Raw genomic sequence first — 24060 nt, forward strand, 5'->3', positions numbered from 1 at the left:
GTCTTTGTCTAGTAAGAACAGTGTCTGGGCTTCCTCAGGGAGTTTCTATTGACTACTTTTCCCCCCTGTTATGGCCAAACTTTTCTGTTTCTTTGTACACCTTGTAATTTTCTGTTGAAAACTGGACATTTAAAATATTACAATGTGGCAGAACTGAAAGTCAGATTTTCCGCATCTCCAGGGTTTATCATTGCTTCCAATGTCATTGCTGCTGCAGCTATTTATTTACTTTCCTGAACAAATTCTGTTAAGTCTCTATTCTTTATCACGCATGGCCATGAGATCAGTGTGTGTGCAGAAAGCCTAGTTGTCATCACTGTAATAATGATCGGACAGTGATATTCTTTAATGCCTGGAGCCAATCGTTTGAGCTGTTGCCAGGTGGCTGTGTGTCCACGAGCTGAGGGATGCCCTCAGCACCGGCAGGCAGTCTGCAGCTCTTCCGTAGCCTTTAGTTCTTGCTTATGCAGAACCTCATGTTCAGCCAGAGTTGAAAGCTGAAGATTTTCTCAGATCTTTCCTTGCCATGTGCCACACATGTGTGTGGCCTTCTACAATTCTCAGAATTTTTTGGAGCTTTTTAACCCTACCTCCACCCACAGAACGTCTCATTACTCAATTTTGCCTTCTAAGTTTCCTAGTCAACATCTAGTTAGCCTCTACTGGTACCACTGCCTCAGGCAGTTGTAACGTTAAATACTCACTGCTGATTGTTTTCCACACACACACACTGGAGACAGGCTGTTTGTACAGCATGAGTTTGTGATAGGTCAAATAGTGACAGCTCTCTGGGGGCGGATTTTATGGGTAACTTCAAATCAGTTCGACCCTTACCTTGATTGTGAGACTATTGCTTTTAAAGGCCACCATTTAGGTGAGGATCTAGGGATGGGGTAGATCAAGTTACAGTGCCACAAAACTCCCTATCTTTATGGAGATTTAGCTGTTTGTTTTTTTTCTCAAATAAACATACCCCGGATTGATGGAAGCCTTGGTTTAATTTCCAGAGTTCTACAGAGGTTAATTTTGACAAATTTTGCCATTGTCATTGCTTCATAGAGGAGTAAGTTTTCCAAGATATTTCCTCAGATATTCTAGAAGTGTATCCCATTTGCATTTGTGTTTAACTGAGTTACTTGCAAGACTAACTAATTCTACAGCTCCAGCCCCATTCACATAAGAGTCCATCTGCATGGATTCTCCCACAGGGAGCTGTGTGCAACCTGTTGTCAGTTTGTTATTTTTCTTATTAAAGTGTAGGGGTTTTTAAAAATAAGCTCATGAATAGCCCTTTGTCATTTTTACACGTTACAAAACTTCCACTACTCTGTGGCTATTTTTTTCCGTCTCTTTTCGTTGCTCTAATGAAGTTCTCACTTAAGATTTTTCAGTATAGTAATATGTGGATGCTGATCAGAAGGGTGAGGCATTTAACTACTGTCTAAACCTCAGTCTTTGCTTTGATTCACTATCTTGAATATCTGAACATATCTACTGAACCCCATATACCAAAGGATGCTGACAGCCCTAATTAAAAAATGCTTTTTAAGTAAAGCAAAAAATATTAACTTTCACACTGGAAAAGACAAATCTCAAATTTCCTAGATGATCTTGGTTTCTGTGATCATTAGAAAGATGTTTATAGAGCCGACAGGCATATTGAGATACTGATTTTATTTCATCAGATTTCAGAATGCAGAACACATTTCAGGCCCACTTATACCACCATATGTGTGTCTCTAAGGATATATACATATGATAATGTCTTTATTATAGGTACCTTGTTTTATTTTATGTACCAACTGCTGTTAACCTCATTAAGGAAATCTTGGAACTGCAGAATTGAAATTTTTCATACCACCATCATCCCGTAGCATCTCTTTTGCACTTAGATGTTGTGTGGCAGAGTATTTTTCTGTTCCCTAGAAATGATCAATGTTGAAGGGGAAAAAATACCTTCCTCTAATAAACATAGCCCAAATCATGCACTTATCTGAAAAATGGCCACCATTTTAGTCCACACCAATCCATCTACTCATACTGACTCAGAGTTCTCAACACAGACAATCCACCCCTGTAGTCAGGGTCCTCAGCACACTTTCTATCCCCTCCCCATTCCTTGTTGATTCTGACCTACTTTTGTCCAACGCGTCCTGCCAGACTCTTCGCTGCCTGACTGCAGTTTTTAATTTTTACCTTTGAGTTCCAGGCTGCGCCTAGTGATTTCCAGAGAAACGCCAGACACCTAGCACATCAGGACGGGTGGGGAGGATTTCAGGAAGCTGTTACCCTAACTCACTTGCAGATAAGTGAGTGGCTGTTGTGAGCATTCCTTCTAGATCTCTGACATGCCGGCTTCATCCACCCCAGCAAAATAACGTAGCTCCTCCAACCACCCCACCTCCATTCATCTGAGTTTCTGCCTTCAGTGACACTCAGATGCTGCTGATGGGCATTATATTTATATGTATATTTTTTTAATTGAAGTATAGTCAGTTACAATGTGTCAATTTCTGATGCACAGCACAATGTTCCAGTCATTCATATACACATATATATGTATGAATTCCTTTTCATATTCTTTTTCATTAAATGTTTTTACAAGATATTAAATATAGTTCCCTGTGCTATACAGAAGAAATTAAGTTTTTTTAGCTATTTTTATATATAGTAGTTAATATTTGCAAATCTCAATCTCTGATGGGCATTTTTAAAGCCACTTCTGGAACACTTGCTGCAGAAGAGTCTGAGAAATGTATTTTCAACCTCATAGATTTTTGGTTAGGGAGTTGGGATAAAGGCTGAGCTGGCTCACCTAAATCTCTGCCTTTGTGAATAAAGAGGTCTGGAGATTCAAGGCCCAATATAATGTCCCAGCCCTTCAGTAGCAGAGTCTCAAAGCAACCAAAATGCTCCCATCTGCCAGAGCATGAATTGTCCTTAGACACTGCTGGATATAACCACCACCTCTGTCTAAGGTGTCGTCTTCATCTGGTGCATAATTTCTTTAGATGTCTAATATCCTGATTAACAGGACAAGCTGGTTTGGATTCCCAAGGTCACAGGCAGCCTTCTGCCTGACTTTGGTGTATATATATTCATTGAAGAGTCCTCTCTCAGATCAGCTAGGGCTGCCTAGTGTGCGGTTTGCCAGAGAATGGGGGTGCAGTGATCCCAACCAGAGTCCTACCAGTTGTTTTATTGCAGGAAGAGAGAGACCAAAAGAGACAGAACAGGAAGTTCTTGTCCAGCCTCAAACACAGTCACCCCTGCCCAGGGCTCTTGCTCTGGGACACACAGAAGTGCAGGTCAGCAGCGATGTGACCTCGGTATACTCCAAAACATGTTGTGGTTGTACTGGGCTATCTGTGTCTTTCATGGACACTGCAAAGTTCTCTGCTTTGTGAAATGGGGAACTAAGGAACTCCCACCCATGCCTGTAGCTCCCAGGGTTTGCACACTTACGTGTTTTGAGGATTTGCTGGCAACTCATTCTTTTTCACCAAGTGTTTTCTCAGTTACACGGCAGTCATGTGACTTCCTTTTCAGAACTGCTCCTTAAGTTCGGGATTTAGTGAAAGATGCCATTTTACCCTGTAAGTTCATGTTCAGGGAGGAGGAGGAAGACAGGACAGATCAGAATTGCTGTTTTGCTTTTGTTGTTGTTTTCATAAGCCATTTCCTGTTGTCGAATAGACACTGAGCAAATGAATGACTGTTACACTCCCCTTTGAAGCATGAGCAAAATGACACTCAGGGAAAGGAAGTAAATTTCATAAGGTTCCAAAGACAAAAAGGGATGAGCACAGAATAAGATCCCTGCAAATTTCTTGGCTGTCATCAGCCTTTAGGTCAGTGACAGAGTGCCGTGTGTAGTAGTAAGGTTGTGGCGTGCTTTTAGAAGGGGGCAGGTGTTCTTGTTTTTGTTGATAAAATCACAGTGTTTTGTCTGGGACTTTGAAAAAGAGAAATCGGTACGAAAATGTTGGTTTCTCATCCTTGGTCCTTCCTCCCCCTCACAGATATGGACCCTTCCATCTGTAGCAGGAATAAGACAGCCCCAGCCTTCCCGTCTCATGAGATCAGTACTCTCATTTCATCCCTGCCCACCTGTAGGTGATAAAGCACAGCATGATTTTCATGTCCTGCTTCACTGATTCTTGTGAAATTAAGTGTTTGAAGATAGAAACTTATGAAAGGAAGCTGCTTTTTTTTATATAAAGTGCAGTAATTTTCTTAGCAGAGAAGGAAATTGAGGATTTTCCTCATTGAAAATCAATAGAAATTTCAAGAGCATCTGTATTTCTGATGCGTAGATTAAAATGACAAAATCTAGAGGGATTATAGAAACACAAGGAAGACACCAAAAGTGTCTTTAAAGAGCTTTTCTAAGACTGGGCTTGTAAAGAGACTGTTAATTGACAGAGACACTCTTCTCACCCATAGTCCCTCTCCTTAGGTTGGAAAGGGCCAGCATTTCCCCTGTGTGCAGTCCTGGTGCTTCAAGTGAGTTGTGGCATAGGGCGGTGCACATGGGGCTGCCTTCAGTTTGTCCATCCTAAGTAACCACTGGCAGTCAAAGGCCGAGTGTGTTGCAACGACATGAACCATTCGCCATCATCTCAGGGGTGTGTGCTCATCTCAGCTCATCCTGGCTCAGGTGATGGCAGAGCAGGGAGTGGTGGCAAGAGGTCAGCCATGAGTAGCAGGGAGCACCTGGAGTCAGCTGGGTCCCAAGTGGCTAGGAGTTGCAGTTGGAATTCCCAGGACTTCCCACAGCCCATTCATTCAGCTACTACTACTCCAGCACCTGTGATGTGCTGGTGCTTCCTTTGTGAACAGAACCAATTCCCTGTCCTCATGAAGATGACGTTCTAGTGGACATAAGAAATGATAAACGCAGAAGCAGATCCAGGGCAGGACACATGAGTGCCGTCTACTTTGGAGTGCACAAGGTGAGATCCTTTGGGAAGGAATGTATGATACAGGAAAATGTGGGGGAGAGGATGGCCGTATTCCAGGTCTGATTTGGGTCCCTGAGATGCACCTCGTGATGTGTGGGTCCTTGGTTTGCACAGGAACGAATCCAAGAGAGAGCCACATTTCAGTAAATGTAGATTTATTCAGAGAGAGATATACTCCACAGACAGAGTGGGCTGTATCAAAAGGCAAGAGAAAAGCCATGAGGCGTGGGGTTTGGGTGCTCCAGTTTAAAGGAAAAGTAGATACACACTTTAGAGACATAGTGTCGGCTGTCTCCCTTAGCAGAGAGAGCAGCCATGAGGTGTGGTGTTGTTAGTTTTTATGCATTCAGTATCTTCATATGCTTATAAGTGGGAGGAATATTCCAACTGCTGTGGGGAAGGTATTGGGATTCCCAGAAATTGGGCCACCACTCATCCTTTGACCTTTTATGGTCAGCCTTGAACCTGTCCTGGAACCTGTGGGAGTGCCATTTAGCATCCTGCTGTATTTCGGAGAGTGTGTATTGAAGCTCAAGATCTACTGGGAGTTGACTTTTCCACCATCTTGGTGCTAATGGCTGTGCCATTCTTTTAATGGCTGTGCCCAGCCCCCTTCCCTCCTGTCTCATGAAGGAGCTCTGGACTGATTTCACAATTGCAGAGCAGGGGACAGAGTAGAAAAAACTTCATAAGGGGAAGATGGAAGGCATTGTTGGCAGTAGAATTCTCAACTCAATTATAAAGTAAGGGTCTTCTGTTTGCTGGGGGTAACTGCTGTCACATTAGGGAGCTGTGAGCCTTGGGGACATCAGTAAGTGTGTGGCTCACTGTGTATACTGTGTTGCTTCTTAGGCGGCCTGAGGACAGTTGGCTTATAAGTGACCCATTCACTCAAGCAGGAGTCTCTTTAGTGATTTTCTGCATGTGAGGCTAACATGGGTCACATGGGGGACAAGACCGGCCAGTCAAATCTTGGTCCACAGTCACCTAGTGCCCTCACGGCTTTCATCCCATGGATGCGTCACCTCCCCCTCGATGGGGACAAGGGCACAAGTGGTGGGGCAGCTTCTCAGTGGTGGAGGCACTGCTCTCCAGACCCAACTCTCAACAGCATGGACCCCTGGTGTTGGCCACAGTCTTGGCTAAATGAAGCTGTTGGGTAGCTGAGCTCATGAGACGCGGGTGACATGCTTCGATTCTCACCAAGAGTTTTACTTTTGAAGGTTCTGGTCAGACAGCCACAAATACTCCCTAGCCCATAAACAAAGAACAGTCTCTTTCCCTCGGGTAAGGTCACACAGAAGGAGAACGGATCATCCCGAGAGCAGGAGAGACCAAATCAGTCCTGCCATCATGGGTCTGACAGAAGAGCCAGCTCAGTTCCTCTTACTAGTTGTTTACTTGGAGGATCTGGGATATTTGAGTGACCAGCAAGTGTCAGGAAATAGTAAACGAAGGCTTTGTAGATTTTCTGGTCCGGTGTTAACTCACCCCATTGTAGCTGTCATGCAAGGAAACAAAACTTGGTGGACAACAGGCCATGGCCTCTGCTCCCTGGTGGGGCTAGGAGGTTATAATGTTAAGTACGATTGCGGGGGCATCATTTCTATGTTGAGAGGCCAGACGGCCTTCCATAGCTCTCATGATGGATGTCTAAGTTGCAGAGGGAAACTGGAATCCATCCAGCTCTCCAGCCAAGGAGGAGGCCACAAGTGGCCTCCCCCACCAACTGTGAGCTCTTTGCCTCCACTGACAGCAGCATCTATAGCAAAAAGCTTGGCTGCCACCTGCGTTTCCGTGTAAACATCCGAGTAGCCACAGCAATGGCCTCGTGAGGTTTGGTGTGCCCAAGGAAGCGCTGTGTGGGACGGAGGAAAGAGTGCCGGGGTCAGACACCGGGCAGGCAGGCAGGCAGTGATGACATCTGTGCCACGCAGGCACCATGGATCTGAGCCAAAGGAAGTCGGGTTTTGGAGCAGGGAGCCTGGGCAGTGCATTGTTGTTCGTAAGAAAATCCTGGGCTCTGGATCCACGAAGTCATTGGCTTGATTCCTGACCCCAACTCTCATCTTGGGCAGATGTTTGAAGCTTTCTGTGCCTCTGTTTCTTGGTGTCCCGAATGGGGACAATAGTAGCAATTACCTCTGAGAGTCTGGAGGGCCCTTATAGATGTCATTTCATTACGCTCACAGCAGCCCACGAGCACGGTGCTAGGTCCCCCATTTTACACGTGGCAGACGGGTAACCTTTTAATCAGTAATCATGCAGCTAAGAATGGTCAGAACCACCATTTGAATATGATCCCTATGTCCAGGTAATTTCTATTCTCACTCAGTATTACTGGAAAACTAGTAAAGTCAGAACTAACGCTGCTGGGAAGTGGGAGCTTGAAAGATGCTTTTCGTCTTCGCCATTGGGGAGTGTTGAGTTCACGTTCCTCACAGCCAGTCCGAGGCCCCCTGCGTCTCTGGCTGCCCCTGGTGGGGTCTGCAGGGCTCTGGGCAGCTTCTCCTTGATCTCTACCCCAAGGCTCTCTGCAGGTTGATTCTCAACCCTGACTGCTCAGTATAGCTTATGTCTAAAAGCAAAAAAAGGTGGGGAGGGTACGGCTCAGTGGTAGAGCACGTGCTTAGCATGCAAGAGGTCCTGGGTTCAATTCCCAGTACCTCCATTAAAGTAAATAAAGCTAACTACCCCCCACAAAAAGGAAAGAAGTATTTAAAAAAAAAATAAAAAGTACAAAGGCCCCACTCCAGTCTGGGACGCAATATGTTTTAAAGGCTCCCAGATGCTTCCCATGTGCAGAATGGTTAGAACTATCCCTATACACCTCTTCTCGTGAGCTTGTCCACTCACACCCATTAGCCTCTTGAAACAGGAAAATTACTTGGCTCAGCCTAGAACTTTCTCCCGATTTCTAGACTTTTATTTGCATACTGGACATCACTCCTGGAGCTCACAGGCACCCAGCCAGAACTGAATCAGTTGTCTCCTCTCATGACCTGCCCCTCTTCCTGCTCTTCTTATTTCAGGGAATGGCAATATAATTTAGGACACTGCCAAAGCCAGAAAGCTGGCCGGCATCTTTGACCTCTTCCTGCCCTTCCATCACACCTGTGGCCAATCCGTCCACCTGCTGAAATGTTTTCTTCTCTCCTCCTGGCGGGGACTCATCAGGCCTTCACATGAACCTGCCAGTAGGTCTCCCTGGCTCTATCTTGTCTCTTCCTAGATCACTTTGAATGTCTCCTCTACCTTGGAGGCACACAGAGTCCTGTGTGATGTGCACGTGTGATCTCTCCACCTGGTTGCCTCACCTGTCTCCCACACTCTATGCTCGCTTCTAGACAATTTGCAGTTCCTGGAAGGGACCTGGCTCTCCTTGGCCTCCCTCCTTTGCATGTGCAGCTCCCCTGGAGAAATGGCCTTAATATTATACCTTCACCTGATCACTTCTAGGGCATCTCAGAACTCAGCACAGTGCTTCCCTCCTCTGGGAGAGCCTTGGCTACAGTTCCGGCTCTCTGCCCCGAGCACCCTCTGCTGACTTTTATCCAAGCCCTCTTAACACGCCTCCTCAGCCATCATTTCACGATGACTCCTGTGCACCTAGGAGCTCCTGGAAGCAGGTACTGTGTCTTTTATCTCTTTATTCTCAGAGCATGGTAGAGACTCAGGTATAATGGTGGAGGGAACAGTGGTTATTCTGCAATTTCTCTAGAGTTGGGGCCTAGGGATAACAATCTGGTTGGAAGAAGCGCTTAGGGGATTTACCCTGAAGCCACATTTTCAATTAACATTTCATGTTGTTTTTGTCTACTATTTGAAGTAACGAGTCTTAAAACAGAATGACGATTTCTAAAAATTACTTTACCGAAGATTGAAGAAAATGGCAGTTTTCCATATTTAAGAATATTATTTAAATTTTGTGTGACTGTGGTGGTTGAAAATAGAAATGCAGGGGTTGCTAAAGCATTCTCATCCCCTTCCACACCCTCAGGCCCTTCGGACAGAAGGGACAGAGGGATGTGAGGAGAAGGCTTGGAGCGTGGACCGTGCAGTGCTTTTAAATTGTGACAGTTACTTGTGCTTTTTTTTTAACTTTCATTTTTAATGGAGGTAATGGGGCTTCAACCCAGGACCTTGTACATGCTTAGCACGTGCTCTACCGCTGAGCTATACCCACCCTTCCACCCGATATTTGTGTTTTTAGTGGGCATAATGTGCTGGTAGCAGGTACTTTAGTATCACACACAGTCACCCGCCTCTGACCATCACATTAATACATTTCCCCTGAGCTAGAGAGCTAGTCTGTTTCCAAAAGTTCAATAAATTATCTACATTTTCTTTTTTCTTAAAAAAAAAGGCATTAACTCATGTTTCTCTTTGGTATCGCCTATAAATAAAATGTGACTTTATTAACCATTTACCAAAGTGTTAAGTGAGATAAATATTAAGTACAGATTTCTGAAGCATCAGTCATCACTGAAGATCCACATTCTGCTGTTCTCTCTCTCTGTTAGTCACCATACTTCTGGAGTTCTGGAAGCGGCGCCAGGCAGAACTTGAGTACAAATGGGACATGGCTGAGCAGGAAGAACAAGTCTGGCCAGAATAGAAGGCACGGTGTCCCCACGTGGAGATAGATGAGATTACCCAGGAAAAGCGGGCGCTGTTTAGATGCACTTTAGTCTGATTACTTCTGGACTTGTCAGCCTTGACTGCATGTTGGAATCACCAGGGGACCTTAAAAAATGTTGGTGCCTGGATTCCATCACTGCAAACTCTGATGGTACTTGGTGGCCTGGGGTGCATTCTGGCATAGGGAAGTTTATAAACCTCCTCTGGTTATTCTAATGTGCAGCCAAGGTGAAGGAGCACTGCCTGGAATGGTGGACACAGAAGAGAAGTGTGGTCCTTCCTTCATAATAACAGTAAAATTGGGGGGAAAAATAAACTGGTATAAGTGTATGAGGCATTGATTTGTATCCTTTCATAACACCAAAAAATAAATGCAAAATATAAACTAGCTGCTGTGACATAGATGTAGAAGGAAAGACACATTCGATTTTACAGTTCACTCCCATTTTTTCACATGCGCCTTCATTATTGCGGCCTCCTTTTCATCTTAGAATAGGTTCCCCTTTGTCTTGAACTATGTTCTGGTCACTGCTTCCCCTTCCTTTTGGGATGTGTACAAAGCAGCATGGCTGTCATCCTAAAGTCAGAGAAAGGGTAGAAGAAGCAGGGAAACCTTTGTTGAGGGGCCATCAGTGTTTGAGCAGTGTTTGAGCTAGGTATTTTATATAATTGGAAATGTAAATTTATTGCTGCCACTTCTACTGCAAAATTAAAAAAATAAAACTGTATATCTTTGTATCAACATTCCAGAGCTATGAAAAGATGATTTTTTGAGTCATCTGTAATATTGCTTCTTTCTGTCAGTTGAGATAATTTAGAGCTGATGGTACTTGCAGTCAGCAGCAGCAGGACAGTAGTTTGTGAGCATGAATAATGCTTGGAAAGAAAATACTTTTATTAGAAGCACCTGAAAATGTCTCCAAATATAGATTTAATAAAATGAATCACAGATCTACAGAATGTTGGCACTGAAAAGGTATGGAGGGAGCAGGTCAAACTCCTATTTTTATAAATGGAAAAAAATGAGATTCAGCTACAAATAGAAAGTGACATTTGTCTTTTACAATGTAATAAGCTTCTAATAGTCAGCATTATGAATAGTTCCCATTGTTTACAACTGAAGATGGGGGTAAAAGCATATGTTGGTGAAAGACTGTACATTCAGAGATGAAAGCTAAAACTTAGACAAAATTAGAAGTTCATAATGCTTTTTGAGTCGTGAAAAACAAAAACTTATCATATTGGCAGCATACAAAAAATACTGAAGAAAGTTTTCTGGACATTTAAACTACCAAGTTTAAAGTTAAAATTGCAAGCTAATAAGTTTAAATTTTCATTGGAACATGCTTGTTGAAAAATTGAAGATGAAGACTCATTTCACTTGATCGTTCTTCCTTATTTAAAAAATTGCCTAATTTATTTATTTTTTTAGTTTTTTAGTTGAAGCATTTTACTTTACTTGCAAAAGCATGCTACATTGTTTAAAGAGGCCAGCGTTGTGCGAGTGAGAGCTTGGGAATGAAGTTGCCTAAATTCATATTTGAACACAGCAGCTTGCTTCCTGAGTGATCTTGGACAACTTAACTTCTCTGTGCCATAGTTTCCTATAAAATAAGAATAAGAAAGTGGCTTCTTAATGACTGTGGGAAGGACGGGTCGAAGTAATGTACAGAATCTACTTGGAAGTGTTCCTGGCACAGAGGAAGGGCCATGTACTTAGTTACAGCTATTATTATACTATATCTGGTTTTATAATCCAGTTAAATCTTGATTCTTACTGATTTCATCTCTTAAAAAAATTCTAAATCTAAACTCTGAAATGGAAACTAAAACTTCATAGTTGTAGCTAATTAACACATAAAGCTCAACCAAGAAACACACATTGGAGACCAGTTAGCTGCAGACCCCTGTGATACTTTCTGTCCTGCACAGACTCTAGGCTGTCACTACCGTCACTTCTGAAATCAAAGGCAAGCTAAGGAATAGAGCTTTAAAGCTTGGCCTCGTCAGGTGCTCAGACAATGGCATGGATACAGTTCACTGTTCACATGTGCATTTTCAAAACATAGTATTAAAATGAAAACTGTACGTATTTTGTTGTATGTTTGACATCGTTAACAGAAAAGAAAAGAAAAAAAAAAGGAAAAAAACCCATGCATTTACAAATAAGGGGGCTATGTCAGAATATTATTTTTTTTTAAATTATGTTTAGGATTGAGTGACCAGTTAGGAGAAAAATCATTTCATTGGTGTAATCCCTTATTGACTAAACTTGTTTTTTTAGCGTGTTCCATTTACCACCTGGGGAAAGTGTATACATATAACCCTTAGTGCAAGTGCCCTATTTCTGCGTAAGAACCTGCCACAGACTGTTAAAATCTAATGTGAAATGCTGAAAAAATTGAAAGTCAAGCGGGGAACTATGTAGTCTCATAGAGAAAACTTCATCCAGAGAACATGTGAGCCAATGCAGGGCGCCACTCTGGAGGTTCCAGTCTCTTCTGCTCACAGTTCTTCCCCCAGTTCTTTTCACCTCATTTGTTCAAATCAGATCAGTGGTTTAGGATTCTCCAGGGTCTGATTAAGAGACCAGATGGAGGCATTAAGATTTCTAAAATTTTCCAAGAGTAACAACCAAGGTAAAATGTCTAAGAATAGCCTAACAAAAGGATAGTAGTAACTATCAAAAAATAAAAGTAAAAACTAATGAAAGATATAAAAGATGCTTTAATCACATGATTCTAGATTAAAAGATCATATCTCCAAAATATCAGAAGTTATAAAGTTCATTTGGGGTTTACTGTGAAAAAAATCATATTAGTAATAAAATAATCAATAAGATAATGAGAGTTTTACTAGTTCAAGAATAGCCAGATTAGAAAATAGGACAGGAAGTCCAGATATGGGCTCTGATATCAATAATAATTTAATATAAGAGATGGAAGGCACTACAAATCAGGGAGATAAATAAAGGTTATTCAGTGAATGGAACACTTATTAGCTACTTGGGGGGAAAAGAAAAGATTGAAATCATACAGTGAACCATATATTGTGATAAATTCCAGAAACATTAAAGAAAGTAACACAATTAGAAAAAAACTAGAAATAAATATGGATGAGTATACAACCTCTAGATGAACAGTAAGTTTCAGAGGAAAGTATACAAAGAATTCCATGCATCAGAAGCATCCTAATTTTAAACAAAACACCAGAGGATGTTATTTGTTTACAAATCCGACAAGGGGCTAATTCCTTCAATACATAGAGAGTTCAAATCACTTGAAAGGTAACATCAAAAAATCTCAGGAGCGTAGAAGGCAGAAAAGATGAACACACATTCACAAAGGAAAAAATAGATGTCACACTCCAATGGTAATTCAGTCAGTGCACATCAAAATGAAATAGTTTTCCAACTCTCAAGTGACACAGCTCTGTTTATGAAGATGAAATGCCAGTGATCGCCAATCTCATGCCTAGGTTACTGGATATTTTTTGAGAAGTATGATTGATTTACAATGCTGTGTTAATTTCTGGTGTACTCCTCCAGCCTTCTTAGAAAGCAGTCTGGCAGTTGATATCAAGAGTCAAAAATATTCATGTGCTTTAATCCACTAATTCAGCTTTGAAAAATTTTTAATCAGGAATTATTTCAAAATGGCAGGGAAAATTCAGTATGGATGCAAGTCACAGACATGCTTTTAGATGTATGTATATATATATATATATATATATATATATATATATATATATATATATATATATATATATAAAATCTCAGCCAAAATATATTTCCAACCCTTCACAAAGTAGAATAGTATGCAGCTGTGAAAAAGTATGTCCATGAAAATATTTTATGACATGTCAAAGTGTTATGCTTAAAATAGGCTTGAGAATAAAATTGATATATAAAATGATTTCCAATATACAAACAATATACCCTTCTGAAGGAATTATGTCTATAGGTAGAAGAATTTTTCTTATTTTATTTTTTATTCATTTTCAGAGTTGGACTCTTTTGATTGTAGGTGACAAAATCAACCTCCAATGTGTTTAAACAACAACCAAGAAATGGGGAAGCATGGGATTTATTGGTTCCTGTAAATGAAAACCTCAGGTCTGAGGTCTGGCTTCAGTCAAGGAGAGATACTTTAGCCAAGATGATGTCAAGGGCTGGTATTTCCCTGTCTTCATTCTGTGTCCAAATATGTCTCAGCATACTGCTTCTAGGCACTCAGCATCCCAGATCATCCATCCAAACCAAGAGAGGTCTCTTTTGGCAGTTTCCTCTCTTGATAGAGGAAACTTACCATTCACATGGGCACCAGCAAGTATCTCCTCACATAATAGTGGCTCTTCCTGGGTTATTTGCCAATTCTCCAATCATGTGTGAGGCCAATACAATGACGGGTATTATTTGTCTTAAACTAACAGATCTACCTCTGGTGCTTCAGAAAGAGTGGGTCAATCGAGCTTAAATCACAGGACTAAAAACAAAAGGGAGGTTATTTATCCTAAAGCAAATTCTGGGTCCTATTCTGAAACTGGGGACAGATCCAGGACAGCAGTTCTGTCCACTGCTGAGTACTTTCAAATTTTCTCTAATGAGCAAATGTTAAATTTATCATCAGAAAAGATGATAAATAAGAAGAAACTTGAGGAAAGGGAACTGAAAACTTTCCTGTTTCTTAAGAAATATTGAACTCATTAAGTGCTTGGAAAAAAAATGGAAATGCGTCAAGTTTGTAAAAGATCTGAAGTGAATTAGAATTGATTTCACAGACCATGTAGGAGACACTGCTCTACAGTTAGTGTGTCTTTGGGCTCTTTGAGTATTTAAGTCCTTTCACATAATAGTTGTTTCATTTGGGGCAAATTGCATCATTTCCATGTGGCTCTATTTCCTCATCTGTAAAAGAGATATAATATTACCTTCCCCACAGGGTGATTGTGAGGATTTAGAAAAATAGATGTGTGCTGAAGCAATAGTAAGCATTTAAGGAATCTTAACTATTATGATTACTTAATATATAATTAAAAAAATGTATGCAGACTTTTAAAAAATGTATACTATTTAAATGGCCTATATGTGCCGTACAAGAGAGGAAGGCTTAATATACCTTCTATAATACATTTTTCTCAGCCTTAACTAATTTTCACATTTAATCACACACACACCAAAAAGTTATTCCTTTCACAAGCATGAAGCCTTAATTGCGAAGAAAAGGATAACGAAAGATACTAGAGGAGGAAATAAAATGCTTTCTCTACAAACTGATGGCTTAAAAACTAAGAAAAACACCTTTTTAAGACTTTGGTCAACATATTCATAGCTAATACTTAGGTAGAGTTTTTCACATGCCTGTGGTTAATGTTCCTATTGTTTTCACATTTAGTAAATCATTGACTCATCACAATAGTCCTATAAATTACTATTATTATCCCCCCATTATATGGGTGAGGAGATGGAAGCCCCTAGAGGTTAAGAAATTTGCACAAGGCCCCACAGCTAGCATGGAGCTGGGATCCAGATGAAGCAGTGTGGCTCCAGGAGGGGCTTGCAAACACTCCTGCTCTCCCCTGCAGGTGCAAGCCAGCCGCCCGCTGTTGCTGTAAATAACATGATGTGGTTCACTTAGTCTTGAAATTCACATTCATTGTAGCTTTCTCTCTGGGGCAGCCATCAGGAGCAGACAGGGACACTGAGTACATGGTTCTGGACTATGACCAAAGTGGTAGATGGAAGGAAAACTGTTTAAAAATGGGACCTTTAATGTGCATTTTTCAGTGGCCAGAAAAAACCTGCCTAGTGAGGAACTGAAACCCTATCAGCCACGTGCAAATTATGCTTCAGACACCCCCGCTGCCCTTGGGTCCACACAGTCAGAACTACAGTGGATCAGGGACATGAATCTTGTGCAACTGCAGGGAGTAGGAACACCTGCCATTTTAAGATCTCAAGGAGTATGAAAAACATGTGAAGCTTCCATTAGCAGAGACCTGCTGTCACTTCCACTCTTTCCCTCATGGCATGTCCACAGCCTCACTGGTCCTATTCAGAATGAAGACGACAGCTAGCACCTGCTGACCCCTGAATCAGTGATAGGTTCTCCCTTGAAAGGAAGCGTATCCCTTTCATGGGTTACACCTAGTTCATAACCAAAGTAATTCTATAGATGTAGAAGGGGTATTTTCATTGGTTCTGTTATCAAAGACTTGTCTCCAAAAGAACATGCCACCAGTTACTCCATTTTCACCCATTTAAAGATGTACTTAATAGGCTTCCTTCTTTAGTGCAGTTTTATTTTTACAGAAAAATTCACAGAAAGTGGAGTTCCCATATATTCCCTATGCCCTGCACACAGCTGCTCCTGCTGTCAGCATGTTACATTAGTGGATGCCCTCATCCTTTTTGACATCCTTCATTCCTCCTCCACTAAAGTTTATCATGCCTGGTATTCACATCTCTTGTGGCATTTATGTGCGATTTACATCACTTCTCACGTTTATGTGAGGTATACAGCACATGCATGTTGTCTGTGTAAGCGTGAATTGGGGGAAAGTTTTCTGTGTAAAGCTACGATCATTAGTGAGTCTCATGCTGCTGGGTTTTTGGGTTGTCAGGTCCTGATGACCATTGCTTCCATCATTGGGATCACTGTCTACGGACTTTCAGTGTTCATTTTATTTTCTGCAAAACTTCCCAAGAACCTGAATGGAAGAGACCCAATCCAGAATTACCTGACTGTGCAGGTGGGCCATGACCATCACTGCTTCCCTCATCAGTTTTATCATCTTCATGACCCTGAACGCCATATATGAGAAAGTGGCAATCATGATGCCTGACTCTGGTAAGCTTCTCCTGCAGCTGAGGTCATTTCTACACCAGTTTTAGAACCAAGTCAAAACAGAAACTATCTTTTAGGCACTTCAATTCCAGTACACTACAGTCTTTAGAAAACTTCAAGTGGAAACGTATTTTCTCTAGCCTGTTTGAGAAGTGAATTAGCTCCAGCTTTGCATTAGTAAAAGTTACAAAGGAAGCATTAGAATGTCCAAGCTCTGTGTAAACAGGCCAGTGCTTAATAATAATTTCAATTACATTGGATCATGTACCCTATTGTTGAAAGTAAATAGTCTCTGTATTGCAAATAAGTGGAAGAGGGTCGTGGTTCCAGAGGCAGATTTGCTTGTGTGTTATGGAGAGGACAAGTAATCACACTGTTATGTGTCTTCCCCCCATGCTGTTCATGTTAGTGTAGCTCCATTCTCATCAGCTGTGGCTTCTATAATAAATGTTTCTTCTCTCTGGCTTGTATCCCAGCCAGCGGCTTAGCGGCCCAAGTTAAGTGCTTCCCACACGCTGCATGTGGCTGGGTGGTTCTCCCAGTGGTCTGTTCAGTGGTCATCTTCTGAAAAGACTAAGACAATTCAAATTCTGAACTAGGAGGATGACCCATTTTATGTTCCCCCAATGCTTCTGGCAATTTGCCCCGTGTTTTGTTTGTTGTCTTCAATAGTCCTACCTTACTGCCGTTCAGGGAGACAAGAGAATATCATTTAGCAGGATGTTTAAAGTAGCTTTCTGTCAACTTACACCTGACAGAGGACAGTTCTTGCCCATTGGATACTGTTGTGCTTATAAATTTTAAGGAACGGCTGACTTTTTTTTTCTTTTTTTTGCCTTGTGGGATATTGCATTGATAGTGGGAGAAACTCTTACAACAGTGTGTACACTTGAAATTAACATAGTAGCTATGTTAATGAATTCAAAACAGCTTAAATGAAAACAGTGTGAATTGTGTATATATATATACATATTAACGTATTAACTCATGTGTCCATGGCTTTGATTAGGGTCTCAAAGCCGTTAACAGTTTTATAGATTTAACTTTTCTTTATTCTATCTGCAGAGCTCCCAACGACCAGACTGACTATGAGAACAACATAGCCATGAAGGTGTTCTTGTTCCAGTTTGTCAACTACTACTCCTCGGGTTTCTACATCACATTCTTTAAGGGCAGACTTGTGACTTATCAGGGAGATCTGGTGTATTGGCTGTGAAAATACAGAAAAGAAGAGGTGTGAATACAGCTTTGTGTTCTGACAGTCTAACCTGTTTCATGTTTTCTTTTAGTTGCCCAATGAAGAGTGTCTTTACTCTCTGTTCCTTAGACATTTTCACACATAAAATAATTACTTTATTTCATGTTAGAGCTATCTAAAATTTAAATGAGATTTTCTTTGTAATATTCCAGTGTGACCCAGGTGGCTGTCTCCTTGAATTGATGACACAGCTGACAATAATCATGGGAGGACAGTCCATCTGGAATAACATACAAGAGGTGTTACTTCCATGAGTACTCACTCATGTGATCCTGGGGTGAGAACTGCCCACCCATCCACATCATTTCCCTGTGTGCCCATCTCTAAAACAGGGAAGACTCTCTGCTTATTACAGTTCTCCAGATAATATGATCCAGCCAACAGTGTAAACGTACCTGCTGTTTAATAATTATGCTTAAATACCTTCCTTTTTATGTTTAACTTAAATCCCCAAGTGCTATAGTTTCTGCTTATTAGCCCATAACTGGGGAGTGACTAATCAGAGCCTTTCTAGAGATGGCCCTTTTTGGGGCCGTGAACTACGTTTTCCCACAACTTCCCACAACTTTCTCCTCCTTTTATACATGCATTTAAATATCCATAACAGGAATTTGTAGAGTGCCTAGTATGTGCTAGCCACTGTATTAAATGTGTGTGTGCGTGTGCATGTGTGTGCAGAATTTAATTACCCAAATAATCCTTATTATTATCTTCCTTTTGCAAATGAAGATCCTGTGGCTTAAAGAGGGTAAATGATATTCCCAGATCTCATTGCCGATAAAAGAACACTCTGGGAATCAGGTGTAAGACCCTATCTCTGTGAATCCTTGTTCTTCTAAGAACAGAGACTTTCTTGGGGTCCTAAGGCACAGGGTTACATAATGTTTTAAGAGACACTTGTCTAAAATAATAACTACAGAGGTTTTGACTTAATGTTCTCTTCCTAAAAATGAGAAAAGCAGATGTTAGCAAAGGTCACACTGTCCTTTTGATTTTCACATAACCCTAATCCCACATCAAGGTGGACAGTTCAGTGTTCAGTGTTCAGTGTTATCTGCAATTTCTGAACATTTCAAGGAGATTACTGTATTTGCTTTCTGTTGTTGCTGTAACAAGTATCCACAAACGACATGGTAGTAAAAAGAAAAAAGAAAATGTCTCCACTAAACAGCACAAATTTAACCTTGTAGGGTTCTTGAACGCAGAAGCCTGCTGAAGTCAAAGAATTTGCAGGGCTGTTTCTGAAGGCCTCAGGGGAACCTGTATCTTTGACTTTTCTGGCTTACAGAGGCCACCTGTGTCTCTTGGCCTGTGACTTCTTTTCTCTCTCTGAAGGTCAGCTTGGTTGTGTGCCTCTGACTCTGATCCTGTGGTCACATCACCTCTCCTCTCTCCCCTCTTCTTCCTCCCTCTTCCTCCTTTAACGACCCTGGTGATTACACTGGGCCCACCTCTATAATCCAGCTCGTCTCTCTTAGAGTTGGCTGTTTAGCAACCTTAACCTCATCTGTAATCATAGGCTCCATTTGCCAGGGAACGTGACCTCATCATATGTTCTGGGGAATAGGACATAGACATCTTGGGTGGGATCATTTTTCTGCCTACCACACTAAACTTTTTAAGATAATTTCTGGCTTTGAGTTTCTGTTCTCATAAAACTGTTGATCTCTCTTCTGTCTTGAATTCCACACCAAAATTCTGCTCCTGGCCAACCTAACTGCAGAGCTCACCCCTCTCTGTGGTGTCCCCAATAACCACATACACTAGCAGGCCTTACTCTTTTTTTGGAGCAAGGAGGAGAAACTCAAACAACTTGAATTTTGAAATAAAACATTCCATCATTTTAACATCTTCCATGCCAGTCTAAAAACATTTATTTTTTAACTTCGTTTTTTAATTTTTAAACTATTTTAAACTTTGTTACTTTTTTTCTTATCATCCTTCATTGTAGGCTCCAGAAACCTGGTATTCTGCCCACCGCATCCAAGTTCCCTTTCATTGTTTCTCCTCCCTTCCCTAACCTTCCTTCTCTCTCCCTTATTACCAAGTTTCTGTCCATTCTCTTTATAGGGCAGTTAAATTAATTATTCTTTCTTTCTTTCTTTCTGTTTTTGCCGAGTGAACCCCTTTGCGTGTCAGTGTGTCCTTCCACATTTCTTCACAAGGGCTTCATCCTCCAGCTTCAGTATGGATTCCTGGGGTCTGTCTCGAAACAAAGGCATTTCCCTTGTCCCCCAGCTCACCACGCCCCTCAAAAAAAACAAGATTCTGATCTTTGCTGTGAAATGAATCTTTTCTTTTCCCTACTGTGTACTAGACAACTCTAACCCTGAGCCCACAGTCAGATTTTTCCAGAGGAGTAAAAGTAGCACATGTGCAAATAATACTATTTTTCTCTGTGAAAAGAAATAGAACAGATAGAGGAAATACTTAACTCAGATTACTCAAAAGTGTTTCCTTAAGGAAATAGGTTAATTATTTAACACTAAGTTTGGTTGAATCTAGTTATCAGTGAGCTATTTTTACCAATCAAGGAGAAGGATATATTCCCTAAATTGTTACTGAGCAATTCATGTGAAATGAAACTTGCTCACATGAGCTAAAGTAAAGGGTGAATTATAGTATCTGTGGTCTGTTTATACCATCGCTTAAATAAGCACATTGCTGTAGGTTCCAGTGAGCTGAACTTTGCCTCCATGTATTTCTACTAAGTGTTAAAATATTTAAGGAATATATTTTAAATTATGTTTCCCTTGTTTGAAAACCAGGAAAGCTGAATGGTAGCCAATTCGAGGATGGCTTGTGTTTTCCTCACTGCCTCTTCACTTTGTATAATGTGCCAGTTTCCATCTTAAATTTGCATATAAAATCCTAACATACCAAAGATCTATCAATTACTCTTGCTGCACCAAAACTATACCGATCCTCAAAAATACATAGGAAGGGAAAAGAAAACTTATCTAATTTAGCGACTATTTTCATGCTATTTAAATATGTCTAAAGGAACATAATGAAATGAATTTCACCATAACTCACCTGGCTCCACCCCCCAATTCCATGCTGGGTTCTTGAGAAGGATTCTGGGAGCAAATGAAGTATAGTGATGCTGTGATCCAGGCTCCCGCTGGGATCTCCCCAGCACTTGGATCGTCACCTGGTATAAAGTAGGTCTCAGTCCGAGCCAGCTGAGTGAGTGAGCGACTCACAGGCATCGAATGCGTAACATCAGTGAATTATCAGCATTCTTTGTAGGACTCAGAGTATAAGCTGAGAGACCTGTGGCTTTCACAGCCTCACATACTCTTTTGATATTGGGGTCATTTCTGGGAATGTTATTCTGTTCTTGACAAAAAGCTAGTACAATTCCAGGGTTAAGCAACTTGCCCTGGGAAATTTTATGATAAAATATTAAGAAAAATACTTAAATGGCCAAAATTACATAGCATTGTCCTTTGGTGTTTAGATAATTATGGCTGTAATTTACTTACTTTATATGTTTTCCATATTTTCCACCGTGTCTATGCACTACTATAAAATAAGAAAAAGCAAATGTTTAAAATAGAAAATCTCTCTTTTCCAGATATGATTTTGTTAGACGATGAGTCAGGCACATATAATAAGAGAATCTTAAATACATGTGTCCATAATTCACTCTTTAAATTCAGGAACAGGAAACTCAGGAATGAAATACATTAAGACAGTCAAAGATGCTTGTATTCAAGATTAACAAGTGGGAATGTCCTCTACAGAAATGGTGACAATCTATAACGCAGGGATTAAATGTGATAATGAAGGTACGAAGACAACATGAAGTAGAAAATGCCACGTGGCAAGCACTGAGTAAAGGGGAATTTACTGTGATTATGCCAATATGTGGGGTCACTTCCCAAGCAAATGATTGTGCAACCCCTGCTACAGGGAGAAAGCTTCCAGCCTTGGCTGGAGAGGGGGGAGGATCCAGTGTCTGTAATTTTAAAAATGTCTACAGGTGCTTCTCATGTGCAAATTGATATCCCTGCACGAGAACCATAACCCAACAGAAAACCCAAAAGACCGAGGACAATGATGGGTAGACGCCAGCCCAAGCTTTTCTGCCACAGATGAGTGGTTCCACTCAGGAAGACTGAGCAACAGGCTCAGAGTCTTAGCTAAGGACAAGCAAGTCAGGACTTCTAATACGACCTAATGCCATCGACGGGGGAGGGCAGTTCAGCACAAGAAGGGAGCGCCAGGTGAGTTAGCATGGAAGTTCCAACCTGGATCCAAACCGTGATGGATTTGGGTCCAGGGGAGTAAAAGCCCTGCTTCCCTGGGGCATGGACCGGATTCCACAAGAGGCTGAGACAGGAAGTATGAGGCAGAGAAAAATTCCCCCAGGAGACTCCCGAGTCTGGGTGCCAGGAAGGGTGATGGACGAGCGCGTTCCCAGCGCCACCCGTACCGCAGGGCTCCGAGTGGCCGTGGAGCTGCGCGCTCCTGGCCGGACCTCAGACCTGCCTGCAGCGCTCTGGGCTGCGGCCTGGGGAGCGGCTTCAGCAGCAGGCTGGCCCCGTCATTCTCGTAGGTGCTGCAGTGACCCACAGCCCTGTGGCCACGGTGTTCCCAAGCCAAGGGTCTAAGTGACTTCAACCCTATTTACAGGTGGCCACAGCCGGTTAGCCTGTGCTGCTCAAAAGGAAGACCCCATATGGGGTTTTAATGTGTTAGGGGGGTTGCTAATACCTGGCCTGCTTTGAATCTTTTCATCCTGACAGCAGCCTGGGCCGTGGAAGTTTCATCTCCCAATTTTATTTCAACTTTCTTTGTTGAAAGTATAGTTGGTTTACAGTATTGTGTTAATTCTTGGTGTACAGCATAGTGATTCAGTTATACTTACATATATATATATATATATATATATATATATTCCTTGTCATATTCTTTTTCACTATAGGCTATTAAATGTTATTGAATATAGTTCCCTGTGCTATACAGTAAGACCTTGATGTTTGATGCAAAAATTACTAAAGTATTTTCAGACTAAACCTAGCCATGTATATGACAGAGTTGAGTTTATCTCAGGATTTAAATGTGGTTTTGATCTCCAGGATCTCTTTATCATCTTATCATAAGTAAAGAGCCTGTGGACCACTTCTCAGAAAAATGTTTTAAAATCATAAGATTTAGAGAATAAAGAAGGAAGATAATTATACTGAAAAGCAGATATCAAAAGATAGAATTGGCATTTGTGATACAGTAAAATCTGAATTATTGGAAGAACGTGTTGAATAAGACGATCCAGTGGTGGGTCTATTAACCGCAACATTCTGCCATAGCAGTGAGTGTAAATCATCTCCTGAGATCCCCAACAATTGCATTTGGAGTGTAAATAAAGTTAAATAACAAATAAGCCATGAAGTGTGGATTCAGATTCAGGGGTATCTCGAGTCCATATCCCCACTACTTCCCAGAGCTTCCTGCTCTTCCCCTAATATCATTCAAAGAAGTGGGGAAAGTTTCTGAAGCGAAGGGCATGTTCCATTGCAAAGAAATCTCGTAGCAAACCTGGGAGCATGGCCAGTAAATGGTTAATGCTGAGATCAGTGGCAGTGGGAAACCTAGCAGGGACAGCTCTTTACAAGTCACATCATGTACTCTGTGTGTGTCCGTGTGTGTGTGCATACAGACGTGTGGGCATGCATGATGTATACACCTGCCTTTCGTGTGAAGCCGCCTCACTGTCCAAATTTGAAATCCATCCAAACGTGCAGTGCAGTCAGCCGAAGCTCAGCCAGACGCTAAGTTGTCTGTTGTTGCTCTGTCTCTTCTGCTGAACTCCACGAGTAAGCCACGTGCCAGCTGTTGCTTTCAGGGAAAACAGCTCTGTAGGCTACAGGTCCATGCCTTGTTTCACTGCCAACTCCGATTTTATTTCAGGGCAAATTGCCATTTGAAAAAGGGGGAAGCATTCAGTTTGCCCACAAGCCTCTGAGTGAGGAAAAAGACAACGTTAGAGAGAGCTCTGTGGGACAGCATCCAGGAGGGGCAGAGCACTGGGCTGCGATTCGAGGCTGTGTTTCTTTCAAGCTCTGCACTGACTTTGAGGCGGTATGTCACTTCTTTGGCCCTCGATTTGTTCAGCTTAAATTAGGATCCTGGACCTGTTTGATCCAACATTAGAGTATTACTTTTCTGCTTGGTGACCCTCCATGGCTCCGCAATTCCTTCCGAGGGAAAAATGCTCACATCCTCACTGAGGTCTCTTAGGCTCCACCCCCAAAACCACTACTTATTTGCTATTAAATCTGGCCCACACCAGTCTCCATGCTGTCTGTCCAGCATGAGGGACCTCCAGGCCTGTGATCACTGTTCC

General features: G+C 41.7%; 1 long non-coding RNA gene across 3 annotated transcripts in view; it reads left to right on the plus strand.

Annotated features, from left to right (window-relative positions):
- Positions 1-24060, plus strand: part of LOC140693145 (uncharacterized) — a 733405-nt gene that overhangs the window by 17861 nt on the left and 691484 nt on the right. Inside the window, exons 4-6 of one of the 3 annotated variants that reach the window (XR_012068848.1) lie at positions 16227-16453; positions 17516-17684; positions 17861-17947. This is a non-coding gene — a long non-coding RNA (uncharacterized lncRNA). Of the gene's footprint in view, positions 1-8423; positions 8594-9487; positions 9733-16226; positions 16454-17515; positions 17685-17860; positions 17948-24060 lie in introns of those variants that run through there. The other 2 variants (XR_012068849.1, XR_012068847.1) reach the window with 2 other exon arrangements.

The sequence above is a fragment of the Vicugna pacos genome, unplaced genomic scaffold, assembly GCF_048564905.1.
Source record: "Vicugna pacos unplaced genomic scaffold, VicPac4 scaffold_19, whole genome shotgun sequence".
Classification (NCBI taxonomy): domain Eukaryota; kingdom Metazoa; phylum Chordata; class Mammalia; order Artiodactyla; family Camelidae; genus Vicugna; species Vicugna pacos.